Genomic DNA, 7,400 nt, shown 5'->3' with positions numbered 1-7,400 from the left:
AGCGAATGTTTCGCTGCACATACGTCGTCGTATGGTAACAGCGTCGATTGTTGTGACGCATAGGTGTGTGTGGAGGAGGGGGCATTGTATAAATTTGGCGTGTCATCGAAACGTACCGAACGTTCGGCGTGCTGGTTACCCGCGGACGGCGGTTCGCGTGCCGCGGTGTACCTCGTACCGTATTCTGTGTTGTTCGATGACACATTGTGGTGGGGGCGGGTCGGTGCTGTCCCTTCCGGTTGGTGTTCCGGTGCTTGGCGTGCCATACCCATTTCTAGGCGTCGCATTGTTTCTGCAATGCGGCGTTGGTCGTCGCCAAAGCGGGCCATGCAGTCCTCGAGCATGGTCAGTCGCGATTCCAGACTGTGCCCATGCGCCGAGTTTTCCGCCGCTTGCCGTACCTCCTTAATTATGGACCGACTCGCTTGAATCATGTCCATAGCCTGTTGGTGTGTGGGTGTGTGTGGTTTATTGGTGGTGATGTTCGGTGGCTGGGCGGGTGATGATTCGACCGGTTGGTTTTCCCTTTGTCCGGCGTCAAGCATCTGACCTGTTGTCAGGTTGTTTCCGGTATGTCCGGCGGGTTCCATAGGCGGAAACCGGACTTCATTGGCCTGTAGGTTCAGGTCCGTGAAATGTTGTATCAACCGGATTTCAAGATCATCCTTCGCGCCCGTATCCGACAACTCGCGCTGCCTGCATTCGTAGCGCAACTCCGCGGCGGTCAACTCATTAATATATTTTCCCGACATGACGTCCGGTTGTTTTTCCGGTGTTGTTTACGGGAAAATATAAAATGTGGCTGTTGTCGGTGGAACGGTCGTCGCGTTCCTTCGATCAGCTGTGTTGACCGTTTATCGGTGTTTATTTGCGTACGGAATGTAGGTCAGTGGGTTGTTATTGTTTTGTTATTGCGCTTGCCGGGCGATCACAGTAACCGGTTTTCGCAGAGTGTTGTCACGGCTGCGCGTGTGTGCGTTATCCGGCCCACTACTGCGATTAAGGAAGACGGCGGCTGTCGCTTTGAGCGGCGGCGGCGGCAGTCCGATTATGTGGTATTTCTGTCCCAGGTAATCGCGTGTTGACGTTATCGGTGGTGGTGCTGGGCGGTGGTGGTGTGGCCCTCTCGCCCTCTTGCGTTCCTACCTACCTACGTCGTGTGTGTGTGGACTTTGGAGCGTCGCGCGCGGTGTAGTCGGTGCGTCCGTAAATCGGGCGGCGTGGCTGGTCGTTACGTCCTTATGTAATATATTACGTAACGCCGGTTTTTCCGTTTTCGCCAGCTAACGACGTTTTTGTCGGATCGCGTCGGGGACTTTTTTCCAAGTCGCGCAACGGGAAGGGTATATGATGGTGGTAGTAAGGGGTAAGTTAATAAGTTTTCACTTACCGGTGATTCCTGTACGGGGAGCCAGTTGTTGCGGTCCTGTGAGGAGTCGCGAGGATGAGGTGGTACGGGGTCTTTTGACCACGTGAACAAAAAAAAAACACAAAAAAAAGTATAAATACGAAACGACGGGTGTTATTTATTTTGTAGTGTTTTTATGAGAGAAAACTTAAAAAAAACAAACAACAGGCAACGGAGAAACAAAATTCTACGCAAGAACTGTAAAGGAAAAAAAAACAACGGTGATGGGTGGTGCAACGGTCTCGGCCGCGGGTTGACCGTGTCGTATCGGTCGTCGGAAAACTAGTGACATTACAATCCGGTTCCCTCAACGGCCGGCCGACGGTTCACGGCGCGGGTGTCGCGCGCCGGCGTCGTCCATCGTCGATTGGCGGTTTGTTTGAGAAGCGTTGCGCGGCTTTCCGCGTAAACGGCTATTTGAATTCAAACAGCTATTACGCGGGACCGCGTCAACATTTCCCCAGCCCCCCCTCATGGAAAAAATTACAATTTTCAAAATTTTCTTTTGCCAAACATTAGTGCGTCATTAGTGTGAATTTGTGCGACTACAACCAGAATTCGTGCGACACCCGTTATCATCGGAAAAATCGTTTTTCCATTTTGAGCATTTCCCCAGCCCGCCCTCATGGAAAAAATTACAATTTTCAAAATTTTCTTTTGCCAAACATAAGTGCGTCATTAGTGTGAATTTGTGCGACAACAACCAGAATTCGTGCGACACCCGTTATACTCGGAAAAATCGTTTTTCCATTTTGAGCATTTCCCCAGCCCCCCCTCATGGAAAAAATTACAATTTTCAAAATTTTCTTTTGCAAAACATCAGTGCGTCATTAGTGTGAATTTGTGCGACAACAACCAGAATTCGTGCGACACCCGTTATACTCGGAAAAATCGTTTTTCCATTTTGAGCATTTCCCCAGCCCCCCTCATGGAAAAAATTACAATTTTCAAAATTTTCTTTTGCCAAACATTAGTGCGTCATTAGTGTGAATTTGTGCGACAACAACCAGAATTCGTGCGACACCCGTTACACTCGGAAAAATCGTTTTTCCATTTTGAGCATTTCCCCAGCCCCCCCCCCCCCCCCCCATTATGGAAAAAATTACAATTTGCAAATTTTTCTTTTGCCACCATAAATTTTTGCGCTGTCTTCCAGGTAAGTCAAAATATTAAATTTTAACATTGGATCTAAATCAAAAATTTTCATATTCAGTCATCACCAATATTACTTAATGTATTCAGATATAAAATAAGACCTTTTATATATTGCATGCTTGTTTAGAAAATAATATCACATTATTGTACTTTCAGTATAATTTTAAATACGATTTTTTAAAATTTTTTTTTTAACAAATCGTTGTGGTAGGTCTTATTAAATTTAAATATGTAAATGTACAAACTATAGACAACACAATATTATATCAATGAATCAAAATAAGGTTTCTAAAATTATGTACCTATGTAATTAATCTTTTTAATTTAAGCTAAATTAATTTTGTTATTTACAATTAAAATAATGAATTCATAAATACTTTCTTGATACTTAGTAAAAATAATTATATGGGCCTGTGCCAGAGTAAGGTAATGTGTGCCCGATCCACTGCAACCTCTTATATCGGCTATGTGCGCCTTGCTCTCAACATTGTTTTTCCGATATAAATCTAAGAACATCAATGCTTGGCCTGGTATGCATTATTTTGTTTGTAGGTTTATTCAACCTGGATTCGTCTAATATTTTCGCAAGACACATGAGGGGTGACAATCCAAAACGTACTATTGGTATTTTTCATATTTTTCAGTATGGCCAATTTTGTGTTTTGAAGCTCTAGAATGTCGTACATTTAACAATAAACCATCAATAAATTCAGTAAAATATTATAAGGTTGCCTATGGAGTAAAGCAATTTTTAAAATTGTTATTAAGTCAATAAATCAACTATACTAAAGATAAACTTACGTCAAAACGCACTATTTCCTACCAATAGTACACTTTGAATAAATTAATTAACATAGTTCGTTTTGGAAAAATAATGGCCATTTTTTTCCAAAACGTACTATTACCAAAAATCATTTTTTAGTTTATGAAAACTCATTTGATTTGATCAGAATGTTGTATATTATAGTATTCATTTTATAAGTATAAGGTTGTTAAATAAACGTTTTTTCTTATTGTTTATGCTCCTTTTGCGCCCAGTTTCAACAACTACTATAGGATTAATATATTCAGGATCAATAACAATAGATGAATCTAATTGTAATCTAACATTTGGTTCTTGCTCTTCAGGAAATAATTGGTTTATTATTGGAATTTCATTTTGAGTATTTTCATGTTCAGGTGTAAAAGGTGCATTACATTCTAGTTCATCTAATACCAATCTATCAGTTGGCTCATACTCTTCTGGAATTATTTTATTTTTTGTTGGTGTTTCGCTTTGGGTAGGTTCAGATACAGAAGGTATATTATATTCAGAGTTTGATAGTGGTTTGCAGCCTAGATCATAATATGGTTTTACTTGGTCAGAAATAATTTCAATAACAATAAAATTGGAGGGTTAGTCTCATTAAATAATGCTTTTGGTTTTAATTCATGTAAACATGAGTTATCGTTTCCAATAACTATTTCCATATCCTCAAGGTCCAACTTTAAATCTTGTGATGCTGGTGAAAACAGTTAAATGATTTTATTATCTGGTTCGTCCATTTTTATTGGTGATGTTAAGTCAGGCGAGTTCTAAATAAAAATATATGCATAAATTATAATATAAGTAAGAAAAAATTTGTTTTTCAAAATTTCAAATATATTTATTTTTATAATTTTATACAATTAATTTATATATTGGTAATATTATAATATTATATTAATTTATTGAATGCATAGAAAATCTAATAAAATAATGCAACATTAAAAATTAATTAGTTAATGCAATTAATATAATTATTTATTTATTTGATGATAATAAATAGTGTGTAATAATCTAAATGCATATTAATACATATATTAATATATAAAAATACTATACTATAGTTTTTAAAACCAGTGTTATTTTATATTGACAATTTATACAATTTTTTTAGTATAGTATTTTTATATATTATTATATGTATTAATATGCATTTAGATTTTAGATTATAATTGTTTTAATTTGTCAATATAAAATAACACTGGTTTTAAAAACTGTTATTGTCTGTATTAATTTTTTGAAACACATTGACAGTTCTAAAATGTGTATATTTTAGATATTAATTGTATATGTTATCAAATTATTTCCTATATAAACTAAACAAAATATTAATACCAGACATTTCCTATATGAAAATTATCACATTTATATTCCTATAGGTAAGATAATCATAATTAAATTATATTATTAAATAGGTAAGTATAAGAATAATTAATTCTAATGTAACTGTATATTCTTACATGCACTGTTTAATACCATACTATAGGAACATAATCAATACACTTTACAATACTGTTTATGCTTTAAATGGAGTTAGTATATTCAGTTAATTGTGTATGTTTATACCTGTGATATTTTAATATCATAAATAATAATTATATTTTAAGAATTTTAAGAATTGAACTGATTGTTACATGTTTGTAACCATGATTCACATTTTTTTTTTTTTTTTGTTAAATATTAACACTTTAAACAATGCATTAGCCATTGCATTCAAAGTAAACTAAAATAATATTTTTGATTAGTCTAATAATCACTAATTATTAGTTACTTTTAATAATATGTTTGTACCTAATTCAAAATAAACTAAATCAAATTTACCTTTTTATTGAAAATAATAAATTTAGTTAGAATATTTCTTGATGCTATTGAATTTTTACCATATCAAAAACAATAAAATATACCTACATGAATACATTATTTTATAGGAATATTTAATAGGTACGTTTATATAAATATATATAGGTATAATCTACAAATTAAGTAGTAGGTACATACTTTTAGCCAATGTTTAACTTTATTGAATGCAGCATTTGTCTGGATTACATGTTTTTATGACCTATTTAAGTATAATTCAATCATATAGATTTATAATATAAACATTATACTATAATTTTTTGTTTTTGCTTTTAAATGATTCTTAGCTGAGTTTTGTGTTAAGATTTAAAAACAGTACCTATTTAAATCTTATAACTTAATAATGCATAAATAGGCACGCTTTTATGATGATAATAATAATAATATTATTACACTATAATATGTCAAAATTTAACACATTACTGGTCATGTTTAAAAAATATATATATAATTACCTGTTTTCCAGTTGCTTTTTCCAACATCTTTTCGCATCGCTTTCTTTTATTTGCCATTGCAAATTTAAATAATAAAGAGTTAAAAAAAATTCAGAACTAATGAAAATCGATATTAGTCTTCTACACTGAGTACACTGTACTCTGTAATGGATTGACACTGCAGAATAATTTGACACTGGATTATCAATTACCATGATTACATTGCAATAATAGTTATTTATAAACTATTTATATACTATAGTAGGTAGTGATAACCACGTTCAAACACAATTTGATATCATTAGTAAATAGATAAGAAAAATAATTTCTTATTGATAATAACCAAAATTATGTCATTTTAATTGTTGATAATTTTCCCCTAACTTTTGAGTATTATTTAATTAAAACTACTTACTTAAATGAAATATTAAATATTGCCAAGTATAAAATTAGGAAATAGTACGTTTTGGCTTAATGAAACCTTGTTGGCAGTATATTAACATGGGAAATAGTGCGTTTTGACGTACAGTGGAAATAGTACCTTTTGGAAAAAATATGGCCAATAGTTCATTTTGCTCTAACTTTTATAATGATATCTATGGTTTAACATAGCCAATAGTACGTTTTGGAGAATGTATAAATTGTAAGATTTAATCGCTGTAAATAGTACGTTTTGGTCTAATTGCTATTTCTCACATAGTCATTTATACCGAAAATAATCATTTTTTCTTATTTTTTATCACACCAATCGATTTCCCGCTTTTTTTACAATATGATTTCGTGTATAACTCAATTTCGTCAAAAATACCAATAGTACGTTTTGGATTGTCACCCCTCACATAGGTAATTATAGTGTTATATTAAAGCTGTAAGGATTGGTTTTGTGTAGGTATTTGAATTTATTAAACATAATACTAGCGTAATATTTGTATTCTCTATATTTTTCCTTTTAATATGATAACAAATTTTTATTATTGATAATATTTGACACAACTTTAATTTAAATTGTATTAATTAAGAACTCAATATATCAAATTTTTTTCGGTATCGGTCAGCTTGTAAATTATAAGATCCATGTGGGAAGCCAGTTTCACTAGCTCCACTCGGGGTAACGGGGGATTTTTAGAATACACATTTTGCGTAAGATACAATGGAAATTAAAAATTATTGTGGTCTTGCCAGGTTACTCGAAATAGAGTTAAAATGTTTTAATTGGTTGATACAACGTATATAATTTCGTCAGTGAACACTGTTTTCTAGTTGTATTTTCTTTTGTTAATTAATTGATTACCTATATTTAAAATTACTAATAAGATTTTTTTTTATAAAATAGACCGTACTATGTTTATTGAATCCATAATGATAAATTTACAATTACTGATACAGTGAAATTAGTTGGTAACTTAACTACTTACGTGTTAGTGCAATAATTGCAGTGCATGTATGTATAATGAATAGATAGAAAATTCAACATTACAATAAAATATGAGTATAAATATGACATTTATCTTATAAATTATATTAAATTTGACAACTTTGTACAATGGTGACATCGTATTTTAGTATTTAATACGCACAATGTAAACCAATAAGGTTCGCGCGCAATCGTATTCAACCCGCCCCGTTTACTCCACATGGTTGAATCACTGTGTTCTGAGGTTACTGAAATCAGGAAATTTCGGTAGCCTGGGTACCAGGATGGTATAGTTTACATTTTATATAATTTAACTATAATTTATAA

At 33.3% G+C, this 7,400-nt stretch overlaps 1 pseudogene; it reads right to left on the bottom strand.

The window, feature by feature from the left end:
- Positions 1-3,479: 3,479 nt before the first annotated feature.
- Positions 3,480-5,737, bottom strand: LOC132949833 (uncharacterized; annotated as a pseudogene).
- Positions 5,738-7,400: the final 1,663 nt, after the last annotated feature.

The sequence above is a fragment of the Metopolophium dirhodum genome, chromosome 1 (genome assembly GCF_019925205.1).
Source record: "Metopolophium dirhodum isolate CAU chromosome 1, ASM1992520v1, whole genome shotgun sequence".
In the NCBI taxonomy this organism is placed as follows: domain Eukaryota; kingdom Metazoa; phylum Arthropoda; class Insecta; order Hemiptera; family Aphididae; genus Metopolophium; species Metopolophium dirhodum.
Note: the sequence above shows the minus strand (reverse complement) of the source record. Positions and strands in the feature narration are given on the sequence as shown.